This window comes from Pinus tabuliformis, chromosome 5_2 (assembly GCF_031772625.1).
Source record: "Pinus tabuliformis cultivar Carrire ecotype Pingquan chromosome 5_2, CPIR1, whole genome shotgun sequence".
NCBI lineage: Eukaryota > Viridiplantae > Streptophyta > Pinopsida > Pinales > Pinaceae > Pinus > Pinus tabuliformis.
This window is the reverse complement of record NC_142306.1, coordinates 534824806-534848524: the sequence shown is the minus strand read 5'-3', so window position 1 is coordinate 534848524 and position 23719 is coordinate 534824806.

Here is a 23719-nt window from a genome sequence, read left to right as displayed (position 1 = left end):
ATGTTTATACTAAAACCATTGTAAATACTAGGTAACCACGAGGAGTTACATATTTGGTTAGCTTTCCTAAAGCAATCGAGATAAATGCAAATGTAGAGTCATTTACAAACATATGCAAGAAGTGCATGAGCAAGTAAATATACGATGACAATAGAGTAGTAGAGGGTATACATAAAGGGTTGATAAAAAGAGAAGAGTGCATAAATTCATAGGACACTTAGTGTTAGTGCGTTTATGGAAGGATAGATTTATAAGATGAACGTATAACATAGCCAAAGTTATAAAGATAGGACCATGTAAGATACCAAAGAAAATATCAAAGAATGCTTATGTGCTAGAATTCCTAGAAAGTTTGGCTATCTCATCAACATTCAATGTGGTAGATTTGTATGAGTACACGAGGGTGTTATAGGTGTAGATGAGAAGCCGTGGAAATGAAGTCTCATTGAATCGGAAATCTTGTTCAAATCTTGTGCTATCCCCATGAATTAGAGTGAAAAGTTAATATTTTGTTAACCAATTTCAAAATCTTGTACTATCCCATAGAAGGGGATGAAAATTTTTTTATTAATCAATTTCAAAAAAATATAATGTAATAGATAAATGTGCAAATAAATCACATAATCTAATATTACCCCTTCAAAATGATGATCAACTACCTTGTTATCATATTTTCTACTCTTCATATGTACATAAAAATGGTTTTTTATATATTAATTAATAAATAAAATATTTATTTAAAATATTAAATATTTTATATAATATATTTAAAAATTTAAACACAAATAATTAATAATATTAATTTATTATAATTTTAATATATAATAAAATAGAAAATTATGTTTTAAGACCATTTATAATAATTAGTAATGTTTCCTTCGAAGATAAAGCCATTTAATCTCATAACAAAGAGTGCTCTTCATCTAAAAACATGATGGCGAAAGTTTGTAATTTCACAAATCATCAACTATTTATATTATTTAATATTATTTTTGTATTTATGTTTAATCAGGTTCATAGTATAATTTTAATTTTAAATATATATTTTTAATTAAATTTAATATAATAAATTTTAAGAATATATTATATAATTAAAAATTCAAATTTCTTGAAATTAATAAACATGATTTTAAGTTTGTTGAAAAATCATATCAATTTAAGAGAAATTTTTCGAAAATCACAAGATAAAATTTGTCTACGCGTTTTTTTTCATTTAATGATTTTAATATCTATTTTATATTCAAAAACTATTAATTTATTTTTAGTTTAATTTTTATATTTATCTTATAATTTATGCAGTTTAATGTAAAATTAAATCATGAGATTCTAGCTTCCAATTTCTATGACTCAAAACCAACCAAAAAAATCTTCATGTCATTAGCTTATAAATAGCAGAATTAGGTTGCCAAGCTTTTGTCTCCACACAGATAAATGCCCAAAAACTTGTAAATGGCAGAACGTCTTCTTGCCCAAAAGCTTGTGAATGGCAGAACTGTAATTCTTCTGATCTGAAAATTTGCTTATTGTAATCAAACCAGTACAAAATTACACTGCAATCAAACCACAACCAAACGGATACAGATTTACACAGCAATCAAACCAATACAGGTTTGTAATACACAAAACAGCAAGATGTGGGAGTTGATTTGTGGTTGAGACAAATTTCACAAGTTCAACTCTGAAAATCAAAATCAATTTCACAGAAAACATGTATTTGTATTACAATGACAATATATCTACCATTACTACAGTTCATCATTTATGACCACTATCAGGAAATATGCTTTCAAAGCATCATTAGTTTCTAATAATATTTTCAGAACTTGTAAATAACTGATAATGTTAGTTCACTTCGTTAAATTTCCCTAGAAACAAGAAGTAGAAACTTAAATCACAGTCTCAGAGAATGCAATGCATAGATACTGCAGGGCAGAAGAAGCAAAGCAGATGCTCAGATAACAATCTGATTTTAAGCCTTTCAACACTGCTGTCCTTGTAGTTGTTCATAGGTCCTATGTTAGTTGCAGATATATTCCTGTGGACTTTAAGGTGTTATCTGAACATTCAGAGTCCTCAGAGTTGTCTTCAATCAGAAGCACAAGTAGAACTCTCTTTCACTCTGTTTGAACTGAAACAGATTGAATACAGGTGGATGACAAACAAAACTTCAAGTCATATGCTTCTTCTTACCAATTCCACCATTGGATTGTTTGCAATAAGCAATGGCACTCTGAAGGTCCTCGCTGCAGAAGCTCAGAGAAGAATTCACAGAGGGCATGGAGCTTTCAACCCCAAAGTGCCTGAAGTCCACATGGATTTGTCTTCCTGATTCATCTTCAATACAGGGCCATACACGTCCCTCATCCATTTTTAGCTTCTGATCACTAGTTTGGGCATCATTATGCCTCTGAGAAGAGATTATGTGCTTCATCAGCCTCACAGACTTTTGCACAATATGTTTAACACTGGTACTAGTATGAGTCCTGTCGCTGTTTAATGGATAGTCTGGGTTTTGCTTAGAGATGCAATCCGTGGTATAAAATGGCACGGAACCAGCCTTCATGGGCTTGGATTTCACCATGAATCTCATAAACTTTGCCATGGGAGGAGGAAAATGAGGAGAATAACTAAAATCATCCATGCCCTGTTTTGAAAACTTGCTGAATCCAAACATGGGAACCTTCACCTTAGATTTGGTGGCAGATTTAACCTTTGGCTGGAAGTGGGTCTTCTCCTCAGTCTCATCAGACCTGCACCAGGACTCCTTGCAGCAATCAGGTCTCTGGTTCGAATCCCTGGAACCCGAAGAAAATCCATCAAAATCATCTGTGTCACCTTCAAGACATTTGGGCGAGGATAGATTTCTGACCATTTCTAAACGTGTAGACAGATTAAGTGGAAGCAGTAGGCCTCTGTAAAATAAATCATCTGCAGGAGAAACATTGTCATCACACTCTTTTGTATTAGGCCAAACACTGAATTCAAATTCTTCGGATGCTGTATTGGCTTCCAAAGGGCTGTTGTTACCATTCCAGGGAAGCGTCAAGTCCATATCACAATAAGATCCATCATCATATTCACAGCAACTGAACATGAAACTATCGCCGGTGTCAGTACATTCATTCTCCATTAGAGCGTTTGCCTCTGTAAAATTACCGATAGAAAATCATGACCCTAAGCAGAATTGGCTTCTGGGTCTCCAGAAAATGTATTCATTTGCTTTGGAGATTCAAGGCAAATTGTGAATATGGCCTTATGGGCGTTCAAAATATGCAGATATTGCTAGAAGGTTCTTCATAATTTGCAGTTTTGACTTATAGTGTTGCAAATGGCAGATACAGTGTCTTCAAATGGTCCGGAGGAGTGATCATGTGGTGGTAATGGATCCGAATTGGGTGGGTAATTGAATGACAGGGGAGCGTGGGAGAGAAACGACTGTACAAGGAATCATACGGGGATTGTGGGGATGGGGCGAAAGAGACAACAACACAGAATAAAGAAGGACAAAAATATTGAAATGGAGTCTTTCGTCATTATAATTTCAGAAATTAATGCAACTATATGAGGCGCATCATTAGGGCATTGGGTTTCCGTCGTTCTCCTTTGGACTTCAGTGATTTTGAAATTTAGGTGTGTTGTTTAAATTCGTATTTCAGTTTCAGAGATTCAGAGTGCTGTTATATTTTGCAGATTACAATTTCGTAGTTTAACAGTTCAATTATTTTATATTTATGGAGAATTTTTTTTTTTTAATTAATTTTGTTTGCCCTCATTTTTTATTGTAAATTTAAGTTATGTGATTTGTATAATTTTGAAGGTATTTTAGAGGTTTTGAGTTATGTAAAATACATTAGCGTAAATTCATTTTAAGTACGGATTTAATATAAGCAAAGAGGGATCAAATTTCTTCAAGTGCAAACTTTTTTAAAGTGTAAAATACAATGTGTTATTTTTCATTCTTGAAATTATATTTTTGAATGCTAAATAGAGTATATATAAGACCAAATAAATGTTTTAACCTTAAAAACTTAATTTTTTCATAATATATACATAATCTTTTTTAAATGATATATAATGTATAAGCAATTGACATTAAAATATTTTACATAACATGCACATCCAAACATTTATGGTCGCAAACTAAAATGGTTTTTTGTTATTAACATATTTTTAAGTATATGTCAATATTATTTTGTATTAAAATATTTTATCAATAACCAAATTATAAGATTTAAATTATTTACACATTTTTTTACTTCTAATTATTTTACAACATATTCAATTTTTTTTTATTATAGCTAACATTATTTTTCTATTTAGAATATAATTTTTAACTTTTATTTTTATTTTAAAAGAGAAACGTATTTACTAACAAACTTACACATCCCTCACATACTGGATTGTACAATGAGCCTTCTGGCTCAATAATTTGAGTACCAAGAAGCTTATGTATTTGAAAACACATTTTAATTTAATGAAAATTTTCATTATCTAATTTCACTCAAAAAAATAAAAATAAAATTATTATTAAACTACTCTTAAATCATTTGAACATTTTTTTCCAAATACTCTCACAGGTAGGAGTGTTTGAATCATGTTTTTGATAGTGGAAATGTTAGAAATACTAAGAGGGGGATCAATATTTCATGTCCAATCAAATTTTAGTTGGTTTATACTTTTCATTTTGAAATTCATATGATCCATTATTTCATTACCAACACAATCTATTATAGATTCAGTAGATTATGAGCAACATGAAACATAAGAACATGTAAATCATGGAATGCATACACATCATCAACACATAGGGACATTGAATATTTAAGTGAAAACCCAATTTGGGAGAAAACTAACATTGTTGTTGTCTTTGTCTTCTTTCTTATTATGAAGAAAATATTTTACATTGTATTGGCACAGACTCTTACTAGTATTCATGCTTCTACCTGCAAGAGGCTATAACCTCCACAAATTCTCCAGCTTCGACTGGAAGGAAGCTACTACTACCTGAATAAGTTTATTGGCTCCTACTGGAAAAAAGCTCCTACTCTCCAACCCTTGGCATGTTTGTGGACAACGTTTCAAAATTTTCATATTGAATCCACCTGTCTCAATCAACCATCAAAACCTGCAAACCACATTTCATCGAATTTTCAAACTGGACCCACAACCAACCATTATGGTCAATCTAAATAATTGAATACCTCTCTAAAACCAAACACTGATAAAAAAATATGCCCAAACACTGAATACCAAAAATCAATAACCTTTCCGAACCAAATACTGATCAATCAAGCAAAATCTTAATGCTCAATCTGAGTAAAATTGAATACCATATACCAATGATCAACCAAGCCAATAGTGTCAAGTACCAGATCTAACTCTTTGTTCAACAATATCAAGCCAAAAGCATATGTCGTAATTATACTTGTCAAATTATTGTCTCATTAAATGCCAAACCATACAATGTACTTTGTTCATCAACATACTCATTAAGTAAATCAACTCTCAAGATCAAAACCTTCTTTGAATGTGCAACAATCAACCATTACTTTACCATCATCATAAACATATAAAACTTGTAATGCCATGCTCATGAACCTTACACAATATTTCCTCTCCCTCTGCAATAAATACATCTATTATGCAAATACACATTCATATTACATATCACTCATACCACTGCTACTAACTCAAGTCAAGAACTAATCTAAATCTCAATTTTTTCAACAAGACAACCGGGCCTGTAGAAAAAACATGTCAGTCACTAACTTCTGCTATAATATTCTTTTGGAAATGGCTCTCTATGATCATAAACCATTATCAAACCTTTGACACAATACTCTATACAAGCTCTTGAAAAATTAACCATGCAACCTCACTATTCATGGATCAATGATAACATAGTAGTTCATTTACCAACAATAAATTTGTAGCAACATACAACTTCTACATAATGTCGTCAAGAAAAAAGTGGAGATTCAACATGTAGGTTAATCAAAGGAAATTCTCATTGTCATTGCAACAAATCAACACAATTTTGCATATAGATCTTTGCCTAAGAAGTCAAGTGTTAGAGGACAAGGAGCAACATACAAAAACCTCTTGTCATTGTATGTCACTACCATTCAAAGACACACTACTTTCTACATACACTGTCAAACCAACTCAATAGCCTTTGCATATGGTGACCTCTGCACCAAGATCAAATATTTGCATATATTGCTAAGCCAACCTACTCATTATATTCTACATTCCTCAATTGTCTCAGATTTATACACTGATTTTAATCTCAGTCAAAATGACAAGGTGTTGCAAAATCTCTTTAAATACTCAAATCAAGAATCAATAGCATATAAGAAACCTTTCAAAGCATATGCAACAAGTTTGCAAAAGAAGTTCATCTGTAGTCACACTCTTAGATTCCTCTCGCTGATCTATACCTCTAAAACAACCACACAACTTTTTTCATACCTTTGTTAGTGTGCATACTCTATCCAAAATATGAAAAAAATATGTTATGAAACCAGCTCACAAAAAGATAGAAAAGATAGATGAACTCCTTACAATTCAGCCTCTTCAAGGGGGCAACCTCCTTTACATTACACAAATGAACAATTCTTCGATCATACAAATGAAAAGACCTCCTTTCTATATATAGGAGTCTAAGGGGTCATAATATAATCAGAGCCGACATAACAATAATAATGTAAGGGCACAATAATAACAATAGTGGGCTTCTATGGGGCACAATAGTAACAATATGGGGACTACATGGGTACAACAATATAATAACCAGGTTGTACTAATAACAATAAGGGGTTACACTAGTAGTATAGGGGCCTAACATGCCCCTCTCATTCAAAAAGTGTTGTCCTCAACGCTTGAGTAGTTATTGATGCTTCTGTATAAAATTCTTGTCCTCCCATGTGGAAAATTCAGAGGGTAAGTTCTTCCACTTGATGAGATACTCTGAAATTGATCGATTTCGTAACTGTCGGGTTCTTGTTTCTGTGACTACTCCAGGTTCCAATATGATTTTTCCTTCCTCTTCAAGTTCTGGCAATATTGTTTGAATTTTCAAGAACTTCTCATGAAATTTTCTGCGGAAGGAAAGGAAGTTGAATTAAGGGGTATTGCAGGGAAACCGAGAAAGATAATCAGCTCTAATACCAAATGTTATGAAACCAGCTCACAAAAAGATAGAAAAGATAGATGAATGCCTTATAATTCAGCCTCTTCGAGGGGGCAACCTCCTTTACATTACACAAATGAACAATTCTTCGATCATACAAATGAAAAGACCTCCTTTCTATATATAGGAGTCTAAGGGGTCATAATATAATTAGAGCCGACATAACAATAATAATGTAAGGGCACAATAATAATAATAATGGGCTTCTATGGGGCACAATAGTCACAATATGGGGACTACATGGGTACAACAATATAATAAGGGGGTTGTACTAATAACAATAAGGGGTTACACTAGTAGTAGAGGGGCGTAACAAAACAACACAAAAATATCTTTTAACGAATACCCTTTAGATCATAGATATACTATAATCTTAGGTCCCGTACAGATCATTAGACAAAAATTTCATTTTCCCTGTAATAAGCATATCAAACAAATATATTCATCGGCTTTTCAAACCATCTTGAAATCACTCAGATCTGAGTCTCCTCCTTACGCCTTGGAACAAATCACAAAATAATAACTCATCGAATGCATACACACTTGCTCCAACTGGCTTCTCTTTTTATACCCACTTGTTCTCACCAATACCACAAGAAATTCCATTGTATTTTGTTGATGGTATTATTGACCATGTCAATTCAACCCCCGTGTGCACAAATCCCATAGGCGAAACCTTGGTCTCACTCATGGTTTTTAATTTTCATCACCTACAAGCACAATTACTAGGACGATAATTATCTCCCAGAAACTATAGTCGTTATGTTCCTATTGTCTTCCCAGCGACTGAGAGCCTACAATTGCACTATGAAGGTCTAACTCCCAGTAACTGTAGCTTAATTTAGGAAAAACGTTCTCTTCTCAGTCCAAAAATTTAACACACACTTCCTCATCCTCTTCAACACCTGTGCAAACATCTTTAGCCTCTGAAATACTTCAACAAATCTCTATATGCATAAATAAACCTTGTTGTCATCAAGAGACCTCATAAATCAACAATGTTTATCACTTTCAAGCCTTGCTCATCTTTTGTAACTGATCCAAACCTTTTGTAACTCATATACATCCATAAAAACACATGTAGATTGTTTCTAACCATTAAGAGACATCATCCATCAATCTTGCACTCAAACATGCACACCAATCTTGCATTCAAACATGGACAAGTTGACACATCAATCCTACACTCAAACATGATGATATAGTCCAATTTTGACATCTAGATATCCAAATCAACATCCAAGTTGACATCAAAGACAACACATTAGCCATAATGCCAAAGAAGAAATGGATTCAGTTCCATCAACCAAAATCTTTAAGCTTGATAGTTATAACTTGAATTTCCAAAAATTTCCTCCGGGTTTTATCAAAATCGTGCTGGAATTTCCATTATTTTTTGAGAAAAAATGATGTTTCGTTATGCTACAACTTATAATTATAAAACTTTGCATTTTAGTAGAGTGACGAGCTATTTTCTCCATACCAGACACCATGTCCACAAGCAGGGTTGTACGAGTGACTCTTATCTCATGCTATCATAGAATACAAATCAACTCAAATTTTAGACAATAGTTTAATAGAGTAGTTTTTTTTTTTCAAAAAGAAAAAACCAACAACTTTCTATTAAATAAAAAATGTTTACATATAACATGTGTGCCAATATTATCCCCAAATTACATATGATTGATATCAAGAAGTAGGGCACATGAGCTTGTCAAAGAAACATCAAAGGGAGCACCAAATATGCCCCAACAAATGGGCAACCACTGATCAATATGGCAAAGTCAGAAGATACTATGATTAGCAAGATAACACGCCAGAAGATACTCTGACCGACAAGTAAATCCTAGAGATACTTCGACAAGACTATAAAAATAATCAAGCATGCAGGCCTTAGCTAATAACTCAAAAATCATAGGGGCCAAAGCCCAAGAAAGATGTAGGGTATAGGTTGCCCACAGAGCCTAGAATATTGCAGCCCAAAAAAGGGCGGCCAAAGAAAAAGGAGTTGGGCAACAAAGTCAATTGGAAGATAAAGCCACGACGTCATCAAGCAAGCATTGACCAGACAACGATGAGAGTAGAACAACAACAAAAAGGAGACGGATACGTCCCCAATAAAGACGAACCAACAACAACGAACCCTGACCAACACACAACAACAACCCCACATGGACATGACGATGACATCTAAGAAAAGAAATCCACAACACCATTAAGAAAGAATAAGACAAACAACGACAACATCAAAATGGAAGCACAATTGAGAAGGAAATGATACTAGCAAAGATGAATTGGCAACAATGAACCCCAACCAAACATGCAACAACAACCCCACACAGACATGTCAACAACATCAACCACCCCTCCCTTGCTTTAATCAAAGTGCTTGAGAAACATTATATATATCTCGACATTAAAGCATTAAACCTTTGGCTCCATACACTCGATATTTTTCTCCTTAATAGAGTAGTGTAATGAAGCTACATTTTTGTCTGAAAAATAGTGGAAATTCCATTAAGATTTTGATAAATCTGACAAGAATTTTGGGAAATTTAGGTTACATTTATCAAGCTTCAGGGTTTTGAGTGCCCCAAGGTTCTTGATGGTGCTAAATCCACTTCCAACATAAAAAAAAAAAAAAAAAAAAAAAAACAACAACAACACTTTTATGTTTAGATTTTATGAAAAATTGATGACCAAATTTCGGCGAAAATGAACTTCCTGGATGCAATTGTGGCCCATATAGACAACATCATAGTTTAGTAATTTAAAGAGATGTTTTTTTAAGGATTTCGTTTTGATAAGAAAATTTTAAATTTATTAAATTTGGTTTAAGTTTTTTAAATTAAAAAATATTATAATGTGATATAAAATTAATTATATATATATATATATAATTCAAAGTGTACTTAATTAAACAATGTTAATAAAAAGACATACTCATCAAATTAAAATGGATAAATGTAAATATCAAAATGTAAATAAGCATTGTTTAATGTTTTGGAGAAATTGGTAGGAATTCAACCAAACAATTTTTTTTTTTCCAATTTGTGATTATTTGTTGTTTATAATGTATTTTTAATTGTATATATGGATTGAATATCGTGAAAAAGTCCTGAGATAGTTAAATAGTGGAAAGTTTACAACTTAAATTTATGATTTTAACAAATCTATATTAAATTTTGGGCAAATTCGAAAACATATTCACAAAACTCCAAAATATATAACAAGTAAATTACAACAATGTAAATATAAAATGAAACCAATCATCTACAAATAGATAGAAAAAAGAAAGAAATATGATATTTAAATAATTTAAAAATATAAAAATAATAATTATTATTATTATAATTTCAATAATTTTGTGTGTAAATAAGATTAAAAAAAATTATTTATTTAAAAATTAAATACATTTAACAAAATTTATAATTAAATCAATCTATCTACAGCGATAAGTTTTCATAATTACCATAAGAAAATCACCAACACATTCACATCAGAGGGCACACAATTCAAAGCATAATTACCTCCATCATCAAGCTATGACTTCTTGAAGGATATGGTGAATGTTAAATAGTGTACTTCTTATGAAAAATCATAATGGATCCATGACTAGATGGAAGAAACTATGTATATATTCTCCTTCCTGCATTGATAGATGTGCCTTTAAATGTATTGTAAAATTTTCAGGTCCTTACCGAAAAAATATATCTTTCACTATTCTGTAATTTAATTTTTTAAAATTAATTTTATATTTAAATAACCTAGATGAGAAATATCTTAATAATAGTAAATTGTACGTAGGCAACAAATACTTTTTATATTTCAATAAGACAACTTAATAGTAGTTTGGAATTTAGTTTTCAAAGATTTTTATATCTCAATGATACATAAGAAGACAAATTTAATGATGTGGAAATTATATGCCATGTTTAAAAAAAGAAATTATTACATTTATTTATTAAATATTAATTTCCATTTCCATGTTCTCATTTTTCACATCATCTTAAGTTTTGTTAAAATTAACCTACTCAATCTTTTAAAAGTTTACTTAAAATGACTTGCAATGATATTGACCATAAATAGAAACCTAAAAAATTGCATTGTCCTTTAAGTAATGGTTTCTAATTATCTTTTAGTTCTTTGAACGCACTTAAAGTACTGTAATGGGATGTTTGTTACATATAGAGAACATCAAACACTAATGGTTATTTTTAACTTTAATGAAATTATTTTTAAGAGGATAATCTCAAGGAAGTTATTTTTTATATAATAATAAATAAAGTATTTTAAGTTATTTTTCAAAATTCATTTATGTAAGTCAATATCATAATTCCCACCAAGACAAGTAAAGAACTCACAACTTCGTACTAATCACTTTTTCATTCTTTGTAACTTTTATGAACATTATACCCATTAGTATTCATTTATAACTATTAAAGCTCAAGCAATACCAAATCAATCTATTTCCCAACTTAACCCACCCAAGGTGCTAAAGATTCCCTTACAATGTAATGTCAATGACCCTCATGCAATGGTTGCTTATAATTACAGTATAATTGCTGGTTTAACTTTTTCTCTTGTGCAATGTCATCTTTAGAAGTTCTCTAGCCTTGTCCTACACAATAAAAATATATGTTATCTACATTATATGTGGTTAATCCTTTGGATGATAGGATGATCACTTTCAATATCAATAAAGATGGGTCTTATTTCCCTCCTCATTCAAACATCTAGCCATATTAAGAATGTTGTGATTCATAATTTTATAATCAATGAGGGTGCATCCACATGTGTTATGTGTGCTCATGTTTAGAAAAAGATATGTTCTCCTAACTCTTATGCCATATATGACTACTCACTATGCATATGATAGTTGGGCCTCACAATTTGAAGGGTTGTATTAAAATGTATCTATCTAGTTTGATAGCAAGCAGGTTCTCATTAAAGTTGAGGTTGTAAATTCCCCATTGAACCACAAGATAATCTAAGGATGTAAATATATATACATGATCATGAAGGTGGTTTCCTCCTCGGTTTTTCATATCATGAGTTCCCCTCATGAAGGGAATAGCATTACCATTGATCAACTCACTTGTTATGATCTCAAAGCTCCACTCAATCTTGAAAGTACCTTTCCCTCTATGGATGGGAATGACTTCATCTCCTCATTCATCAATGTTTGTATCAAAAGATTTAAAGATCCCATATTTCTTGCCACTTATTATGGTTTTCCATCATTAAAGTCACCTCCTAGTCCATCCAATGTTTGTACGGTCACAAAATATAAACTACTTGTTTCATGAATAACTTCTGCATTTGAAGCCTCAACCCCACAACACATACTAAGCCTATAACTCTAGTTTCTTCAACACCACCATGGGGAAGGAATCTCGTTTATCAATCTCCCTTTATTTAATTCCTATTACAAAATTTAGCAAATACCCTTATGATGACTAAATTAAGCATTCCTAATCTCACCTTGGGGATCCCATTGTGGTTCTTGGCTCCTCCAACCTATCCCATGTCTTCAACATCAACTCCTCATTTACTTTTAAGATGTGCAACTCATTGATGTGACCCTTTTGTTCTTTGTCAAATCTACATACATTTAGTAGATCCCAACCAAGTCTAGAAAGGAGTTATGACTAGCGGAGAATTGAAAAAATATGAGGCAGCCACTACCTTTGGAAAAGCTATGACCACCCTAATTATCACACCTAGAGCTAACCCTCAATTGGGCATGCAACAAATAATTACCCATCACTCCTGAAGTTATGGGATTTCTTCAATTTTGATGTTTTAGAAATTGACTAAGCCACTCTATTTATGGAGTTTTTTTATCATTAAATCCTTGTGTAGAAACCATTTGTGTTCTTTGTACTATATTTATAACCATTATTCTCATCATTGTCCAAATTAACCCCAGTTTTAAGATAACCTCACCATAATTCGTTATCTTGATTCCTCCCTAGAAAATAAGCCCACACCTATTTTAGATAATGTTTTCCTTTGAGATAAAAATATTTTTTAGGAAGAGGGTAAGTACATTAATGAAATTAAACTCCTCGTGGTAAACTTGTTGAGATTATTGTTTGCATATTTTAACTTTCAAGTTCCATGGGACCACTATCTTAAAAAAGCCTTTGTTTTCATTAGATATTCATTAGAGCACCCATTTTATGCCTAAGATCCCCTTGGATTCATCATTATTCAAACAACCTTCTATTTTTTCAGTATCTTCATGGTTAGAAAAATGTCATGGATATTCCATTAGATAATTTTTCACAATAGATATGATAAAGCTATACTTAAAATACGAAATCTATGCGATGAGGGATAATTTCTCCTTAGATTTTTGGATTTGTTAACTATTGTCTTATGCTTATGCATGCAATAGATAAAATATGCATAAAATAGAGAATAATGAAATAAAACTCACAAACCACTATTGAAATATAGCCTAGCAAACCCTTTCACAAGAAAACTCAGTTGGAAGGTAAGGTAGCTATGCTCTCTTTCTCTGAATGGAGAACGGAAGCAAGTAAAAAGAAGTGAGGCTTGTGGCCTATAAGCTACTGCATTGATCAAACCCTCTCTATTTTCTCTCTCCCTATCCACTCTCAACTACTCCACTCATCTATGGAACAAAATACCCTCAAATAGAATGTAACCCCTTTTCCTCCTAGTGACCCAGTTATAAAATAGCTAGATAGCCTACTAGTGATTAAATTTGACTCCTTTAACTCTTAAAAAGAGTTACAATGTTGAATATTCTAGACTCCTCCTCATCATAATGAAATGTTTGCCCCATTTTCCATGAATAATGGGGGTGACATGGAATCCTCTTGAATTATGGTGGTCAAAACAAGAAGTTCAACATCTAGGTGGCATAAATTTCACATATGCACTATGATTGAGGTGTTTATGTCATTGGAAAGGTATTTATGTGTGGAATAGTGCTACATGGTAATGCTTAAGTGGAAAATTTTTACCCCCAAAACATTCTTTAATGCCTCAAAGTGGGTTTGGAAGGTTTCAAACCCTAATTCACCAAAGTGGGAATCGTTGGTAAAAATGATCCTGTCAATTGACTCCATTATTTCCACTCTGAAAGCATCAATATGGATGAAAAATAATATAATGATCCAATTCAAACAACACCTACCTATTTTAGGAGGTTTTTGGTTCCAAAAAACTTCCATTCAATGAGGTTAGGAAAAGTTTCTTCCATCTTCTCTCGGGTGTACCATTTTAGCTTTGCCTTGAAGTTGTTCTTTCAACCCAATCTATGAAAGGTCATGTTTCCCCTCTCTTGTAGTTCTTAACCTCTTCTAAAAAATTATATCTGCTATCAACTCGGCTTGAGCATCTGCTTCCAAATCCTCCATAGAGGGTAAAACCTACTCCACTTCGTGATATAGCATGGAAATATCAAAGAGTTTCATATTCTCAGCATTCACCACTGAGTTAACATACATTTATGGGGGTAGAATGAATCTATAGGAAATATCTCCCACCTTTTCTAGTATCTCAAACAGACCATATCATAGAGCCTTGATTTTCTTACCAAGACCTTGTAGCTGCTCCTTGCTCAATTGTAAACATACTTTCTCTCCCACCTTGAAGTACTTCTCTATTCTATTTTGATCATGTCTCACGTTGTAATTTTCTTGTGAATTTTACAGTGTCTCTTGTACATATAGATGGATTTTCTTGAGCTTCTCAATAAAATTGTCTACCCTTAAGGAATCCCTTGTAAGATCTTCTCTCACTCCTCCTTGATACCCATATGCAATATCCAAAGGTGAAGGCGGAAGATATCCAAAACAAGTTTCAAATTGGGACTTACTGGTTGAAGTGTGGACTACTCTATTATAAGAGTGTTCTATATATACCAAAATTTTGTCCCAAGTTAAATTGATGCTTCTGATTGTAACTTCTCAAAAGATACACTAAATTCCTTTTGACTACGTATGTTTTCCCATATGTCTGTGGATGGAATGATATATACCTCTTTAAGTTCATGTCCATCATCTCCCACAATGTAGTCTAAAATGCACTAAGAAATCGTGTGTCCTTGTCTAAAATTATACTCGGTATCCCAAAGTACACATAGACCTATCCAAAGAATGATTCACTTCTTCTTGCCCACTGATTGTATTTTTGTAGGGAATTAGAACATACATCTTCTTGAACCTATCAACTAACATGAACAGGGATTCATGCCCCTTCTTGGGTGTTGGTAAACATCCCATAAATTCCATGAAAATGCTTTCCCAAGGATGAGTGGGTATAGGGAATGATGATATAGACCCTACTTCCTATTACTAGGCTTATTGGTAAAACAAAGCATGCATCCTATTATGAACCTATATACCTCTTCTTGCATCCTAGGCCAATACACATACCATAATTAGGTGTGAGCCTTTCTAATTAATTGCAGTCGCTCACCTTTAGGAACACATAACTTATCTAGCCTATAGAGTAACCCATATGGTAGTCAACTATGCTATTGTCACCTTGCTCATGTCTCTCGCTCTACAACTATTGAAACACTCCCTTGAAGTCGTCATCCTTTGGATATGCCTGTGTATGCATCATGAATGTACAACTCCATGTGTATAAGAGTTCCCAAGACTATTGCATTAGTGTGTTTGTTGACTAAGGGTCCCAAAAACACCTTCCTTGTAAGTTGGTTGTCACCTACAAGGAGCACGCAAACAATTGGATTATTCTAGTGCTTAAATAAGAATCAACAAAGAAGTGGACATAATGAGAAAAATGCATGAAGAAGATTAAACTAAAACTAAACTAAACAACATAAAACAAGCTTAATGAAGAAGAAACACATCAACGAAGTTATAGGAACAAGATCCTATTTATTTATTACTAGTGGTGGAAGAGCTAAAAATAAGACATTAAGAAACTTGAAGAGAGTTACTTGAGAAATGGTGCTCAATAGCTCAGCATGGATTTCCCTTCTTCAATCTCCTTTGCAAACTCACACTCTCTCAAAGAACCATAGATAACTCTCAATAGTGATGGAACTATCTCAACAATGAAATGTAGGATTACTTTGGAAAAATTTTGTCTGCATAACAATGCATAAAGTTATTCCTATTATTGGTCTTCCAATGCCTTTCATATATATAATTTGAACTCCTATTTCCCTCCCTTATCTCATCAATGAGAAAATGACTTGAGAGAAGGACAAGAGGATTCACTTGGGGGATGCATATCTCCAAATAAGCTTGAAATTGACTGTCCTTGGGTAGTACTTTTCAAAGAATCCCAAGTGTGGAGTGGTCCTAGATTGCTAATTGGAGTTTCAGAGAACCGTTCGACTATCGAAGGAAAATTCATGTGGTAGTGAATTTTTGCCTTTGGAGTGCCCACACGGGTTATCTTTTAAATTGAACTTTGGAAAACATTTGATTTTTTTATTTTCATGATGTTTCCAACTAGAAAAGCTTCACCTATATATGTTGCTATCTGACTCTCGGTGTCATCTATCCTGTACAAATGTGTGTATGATTTTTCCATGTTAATAGTTTCCCCCTGATGTATGAGGTTAGGAGAAAGTGTATAGCCAAAATACATCATGTTTTGTTGTTCTAATGATGGGTCTGATGTTCTTTTTGAGAGAGATAAGATCATTGCAGAGATTATTGAGGAGAGGTCATTGACTGAGAAATCAAAGAAAACCATGTAACGAAGAAATAATGATATAAAAGTGTATATATGAGGCGGGCATGTCTCATGCTCATTATGATGATTATGACTAAAGTATTATAAAGATACGGGAAAGGTCCTGTCAAGTTAGCGGTGTAATGGATGACTTGTTAGCTGAAGAAGATAATTTCTTTTGCTCGCCATGGTGCCTCTGACAAATAGGCTGAACTGGGTGCCCCCTGTTAGCCCCCTAATTTTCTCTCTTTTTTCCATTTTCCCCTTCCTAAATCATAACCATTTACCACTGTTTTACCTCTTTTATACACCCTCATCTTGCACTAGTCCAAGCACGGTGACATATTTTGCATACAATTTATTTTTCATACTTTTAATTTAACTTAGCATTAATTAATCATTTATTACATGATTTCTTACTTTTAATCACTCTTTGTAACTTATCAATATCTCCAATGCTTATTTGGTAGTTAGAGTACTTACCGCGACCGTTGATCCTACTGCAGGATCAGATCTTGCATTGTTGCTAGCACATCAAATCCTTGCAACAGATCTCAACCTCCTTGATCATCACCTTGTTTTGATCAGCTTCAACCATGACAACAATATCAATCTAAAGGCAGCCAAGATCGAATCGCCTCATTTTGAGCAGCTTCAACCACGACAACAAGATTGATCCAAAGGCAGTCGAGATCGAATCTATGAAGAACGAAAGCTAGAGATTGGCTACGTCCAGTTTTGCTAATTGTCTAAGCTTAAGTGCCGAAAAGATAAATTCTGTGGTTGGTTATGTAATCGGTTGAATGATCTATTTTGGCCTTTGGCCAATGATCTATATAATGTAGAATGTAAATAAGACTAAGGGAGTTTTTTTTTTATAGAACAGAGACACAACTAGAGAGGTGGTAACAGGTTGTTGTATTTTGTTATTACCCGAATCTAGGCTGGATGATGTATTAACGTATGTACTTGCCTCGTTGAATTAATAAGAGGGAGCTCTGCCTCATGTTTCACAAATCACATTTCTCTATTTGAGCTGTTGAATTGATTAAAGTACTGAGCAACATTTTTATTTAAAGGGAAAACGTGTTGGTTGGCTAGGGCCCAACCAACCCAGCATGTTTACCCCATTTCTCGTTTCCTGTAATTTGTGTTTATATTGTCAAGTGTGATTTAATTTTAAGCACATGCATTCCTATCCGAGTGAAAGCGGATCCGTTGTGTGAAGTAGATAAATTTCCTTTCCTGCACTTGATTTTAGATCGGTTTTCCTCTGCCTGGTCCAAGTAGGAGAAATAACCCTGCATCAGTGCACGTTGGTGTGATATTTTATTTTCTTCAATTCTGTTTGGTTGGTTTTCCTCACCTGGTCCAAGCAGGAGAAATGAACCTGCACCAGTGCACATTTGTGTGATGTAGCAAGCCTTCTTAGTCTACTTCTCGCAATCTTCTTTATTTCATTAAATGCTTATGATAGGATAGATGTATATGGATTGTTTCTTTATTCTTGCACTCTGTCATGATCAGAAACATTCACTTTTTATGTGTGCAATTTGATTTAACAGTATAATAGCACTTGCAATAATTAAGCACTCATTTTAAGAATTAAATGCTAAGTCCAAGAAGCTCTGATATGGTGCAAGAACTAGTTTCTTGCCATGGGATCTGAGTGCTTTGAACCTAGAAAAGTTCAAGCCCTTGCAGGGAGTAAAAAACCTTTAGTAAAGACACCATTTATACCTTCTGCATAAATCTTTGTTCCTGCACTAGTGCCGGCAGATTGCGATAGTATAGGACAAATTAGTGCAAGAAGGAAATCTGTAAAGGAGTAGGTTTAAGGGCCCATTTAATGAGACTACTAAGTGTCTCTGCTAAAGAAAAACACACACTTAGTAGTTAAATAATAATTAGCTAGAGTGATTGCCCTTTATCTTTAATTCCCTCTTGAAAATGCATTCTTCCTTGTTCCAGTCTTAGATTATTTTGATGGTTCAAGTTGCCTTTCTCTCTTTTTAGTTTGATTTTGCAATCTTTCCTTTAAAGAAAGTAGGGATTTATATTAGAAATATTCATACCATCTTTGGCATTTCCTGTGCTTCATCTCTAAGTTTATGGATCCCCTGGGTTGACAAATTAAGTGTTGAGGAGTTTGCTTAAGTGTAATTCCTACACCCAACATTTTGGCGCCATTGCCGGGGAGGCGATTTGACTTGGTAAGAATTTTCTGATTATACAATAGAGGTAAGTTTTCCTTAATTTTTGCAGAATTGTTTGGAAAAGCTTATTTGAAGGAATTTTACTGGTGTTAATTGATTTCTAACAACATTTTTTTATTAGAAGTTGTTTGTTATTTTTCTTTCTTTTTTGAAATGAATGCCTAGAAAAGGTAAGGGTTCGAAGCCCACTAAGGGCCAAAAGAATTCTAAAAACAATTCTCATATTGGATCTCCTTTTGTAAGTAGGAAGCCCAATCCAATTCAAACCCATCATGCAGGAACAATCCACCTGGATTCTGGTGACAACAGCTCAAGTGTGGTTCAACCTATTGAGAGCAAAAGGGAAACAATGGCGGACCATGAAGATCATGTGGAAGGGACTAGTGAAAATTAGGTAAGTGGGGAACAATCCACTTTTGTGTTTCCAATTGTGGATCCTGATACTGTCGCGCAAATGAAAAAATTCCACCATCAGCTCTCCCTCATTTCCATGGTAAAGTTCATGAAGATCCTAATTCTTTTCTGTTCGAGTTTGATATTCTGTGTAGAAGTTATGTTTATTCAACTGACACTCAAAAGTTAAGATTATTTCTTGTTACTCTCAAGGACTCAGCTCTACGCTAGTTTATGGGGTTAGGAGGAAACACCATAACCTCTTGGGATCAGATGAAGAGAGTGTTTTTGTCTAAATATCAAGAATATTGCAAAACTCAGGACATGCAAGATGAGATTTTTACAATCATACAGGATGATGATGAAACTCTTGAAGATTACCTAGAAATATTTATGTATATTTTACAAAGGTCGAAACTTAAGCTTGATCCTAGTACTATTAGAACCTTGTTCTTAAGAGGACTTACTGATAATGCTAGAAATAATTTAAATATGCTAGGAGAAGGTGATATTTCTCAGCAAACCTTTGAACAAATTTGTGAATTACGTAGGAAATTTTCAAGAAATCAGTATAGATCCGGTAGAGGAACTCGAAATAGAAATAGAAAAACTGAATCTAATGATGCTATGATTATTGGACTAGAAAATAAAATGGAAAACATGAAGATTGATATAATGAATACTGTTACCAAACAATTTGACTCTTTAAAATTTCAGCAAAAACTCATAAAGGAACAAGAGTCATTATGTATTTTCTGTCCTAAATGTAGAGACAAGCATCCTCCTAAAGAGTGTCCTCTTAATTTGAAAGAAACTAATAAGTGTGCTATTTGTACAGAAGACCATGTCACAGAAAAATGTCCCTCTATAACAGGACTTAAGATGTATTTGCAGGGGGACAACCTGAAGCTGAATACTTGTATGCTATGGGAGCAAGAAGGAATTGGCCTCAGGTAGGTGCAGGTATGGCCCTGAATTTTCTCCACACTATTTTGGTTATAATTCACATGCATATTCTTATCCTAACACTAATCAGTAGTGGTAGTATGGGAATCAATATCAGCATGGGAAACCTTCTCAACCATGGAAACAAGGTTGGAGAGGGCCAACTCATTCTCCATAATCATACCAGCCACCTATGCAGCCATATCCATCTACGCATACACATTATTCAATGCCTGAACTTCTGAGTCAGTCTACTCCACCGTTGCCTTTACCTCCACCTTTTCGACCTCCTCAGTTGCTTTCTCAACCTATGCCCAATCCTAACAATAATAAAGCAGTTCAAATGATCTATGTATCAAACCCACATTTACCATTCGAGTACCAGTCTATTCCAGTTGGGGTTCATGATATTCAATTAAGATCAGGAAGGACTGTAACATCAAAAAATTAGAAGCAACCTACAGTGATTGTTGAAGAGAAAGGAGAAGAGGAAACTCTTAACCATTCTCTAAAAGTTGTCACTAAGTAGCCCTTACCCCCTGAATCCTTGCCATCTTCTTCCAACTAGCCTCCCTTCCCAGAGAGGCTAGTAATGGAAAGAAGTAAGCCTATTTCTGAGACTAGCTTGGCATCAAAGCTTCAGAATCTTTTCATTAAGATACCTTTGCTTCAAGCCATCAAAGAGATCCCCATTTGTACCAATATTATTAAGGAAATTTATCTCAAGAAACCTGGGAGGAAGAGACTGGAACCCCAAACCATTCAATTTGTTGGTAGGGCAACAAAGTTGGTGACGAGATGTGTGTCTATGGAAAAATATACTGATCCCGGAAACCCTGTTGTCTCAGTTCAGATTGGTAATGTCCTTGTCTCTAATGTTCTTATAGACCTGGGGGTAGCCATTAATGTCATGACTAAGCAAACCATGGATCAACTTCAGTTATCTCATCTTCGCCCTACTCCCATTGTGATTGAATTAGCAGATAGATCTAAAATTAAGCCAGAAGGAGTATTGGATGATGTGATAATCTCATTAGATTCTTGGGAATATCCTGCTTATTTCATTGTGCTTTAGCCAAAGAAACCAGTAGGAGGACATCCCTTGATCTTGGGTCGACCATGGCTTGCTACGGCCTATGCATATATTGGATGTCGTTCCGGTGATATGTATATTTCACATGGAGATTCTAGGAAGAAAGTTACCTTATACCCCCCTGCCAGATCCATTCAGGACCTTCTAGATACTTTATGGTTGGATCAAAGCAGTGATGATGAGACTCATCCCATTTCCCTTATCCATCATTATACTGGGTCTTCACAAGAAGATGAGATTCAATATTTATTGAATAATCTAGACATTATGCCTAATTTTGAGCCATTAAGCCAAATTTTCAGCCTAGATTTTCAAGATAATCATGATTCTCATTCTTCTGTACCACTGCATTTGACTACTCCCTTGAGTACTCCTGAGCCTGATACTACTCTTGTTGAGATTAGCCTTGTTAAATCTTTGCATATTAGTTCAAATTTGGACTCATCTCAGCAGGATCAGCTTGTGAATTTGTTGCAAAACCATCTTAGTGCCTTTGCTTGGGCTATGAAGATATGAAGGGTATTCCTCCCGAAACTTGTACACATCATATCTATATTCAGGAAGGAACCCGACCTGTTCGATAACCCCAAAGGTGAATGAATCCAACTTTAAGAGATATTGTGAAGGAAGAAATACAGAAACTCTTGGATGCTGATTTTATCTATCCTATTTCCGATAGTCAGTGGGTCTCTCCATTAGTGCTAGTACATAAGAAATATGGAAGATGACGTATTTGTATTGATTATCGAGAATTAAACAAAGCCACTCTCAAATATTATTTCTCTCTCCCTGTCATTGACCAAGTGCTTGATACCCTTGTAGGAAAGAAATATTTTTCCTTTTTGCATGGCTTTAGTGGCTATAACCAGATATGGATTACACCCGAAGATCAGGATAAAACTACTTTTACATGTCCATGGTGTACATTTGCTTATAGAGTGCTTCCCTTTGGTTTATGTAATGCCTCGACTACCTTTCAAAGGGAATTCCTGGCCATTTTTGCTAATCTAGAATTTGTAGAAATTTATATGGATGACTTTTCTGTGTTTGGTGATTCTTTTCAGGAAGCTCTCAAAAATCTAGAGAAAGTACTTCTTCATTGTCAGGAAGCCCATCTCACCTTGAGTGACAAGAAATGTAGATTAATGTGCAAAGCGAGAGTGGTACTTGGCCATTTGATTTCTGGTAAAGGTATCCAGTTTGATCCAACAAAGATTTAAATCATTTTGCATCTTCCTGCACCCAAAACTCAAAGGGAAGTAAGAGGTTTTTTAGGACATGCTGGTTACTATAGAATATTCATTAAAAAAATTTCTATGATAGCTGCCCTCTTTCCCGACTTCTAGCTAAGGATAGTTAATTTTCTTGGATTACAACTTGCCAACAGTCTTTTGAAACATTGAAGGAAAAGTTAGTACATGCACCAGTTTTGAGAGGTCCTAACTGGTCCCTGCCTTTTCATATTTCCTCTGATGCTTCAGATTTGGCTATTGGTGCAACTTTAGGACAAGAGGAAAATATGAAATCCTATTCTATTTATTATATTAGTAAGAATTTTTCTTCCACTGAATTAAATTATACAGTTACAGAGAAAGAGTTTTTAGCAGTAATTTTTGCAGTTAATAAGTTCTGGCACTATATTACAGGATATGAAGTATTTGTACATACTAATCATTCCGTGATTAAATATTTGATGAACAAACCATTGACTAGCGGTAGAGTGACTAGGTGGTTACTATTGTTGTAGGAATTTAATATTACTATTGTTTTTTTCCTGAAGAAGAAAATTCATAATTTCATAAAGAGAAATTACATGTTGTGGATGCCCGAAGGCATATGCTGTAAATGTGGCAGTGGGCCACAAACAAAAAACAAAATATAATAAAATATTTACAAGGAGACCCCAAGGGTGTGTTGTTTTTTGCTAAAGCCTCTATGTATATGTCCAAAAATTTACCCACGCAGGGATTGACAATCCATATATACTATTTATAATGTACTGTACAAAAACTATGAAAGTTCAGAATCAAAAGCTGTGTATTAGAGGTTGTTGCCTCTCTGCAAAACCTCCTCTATGTATGGTCTATGAAAATAATAATATATCCCTGCCGGAGTATGTTCTTCGGTCATCCACTCGCCTAGAGGACGATGCGTCGCTTCCTTTCATAGCCTGTCAGCAGTTTCATT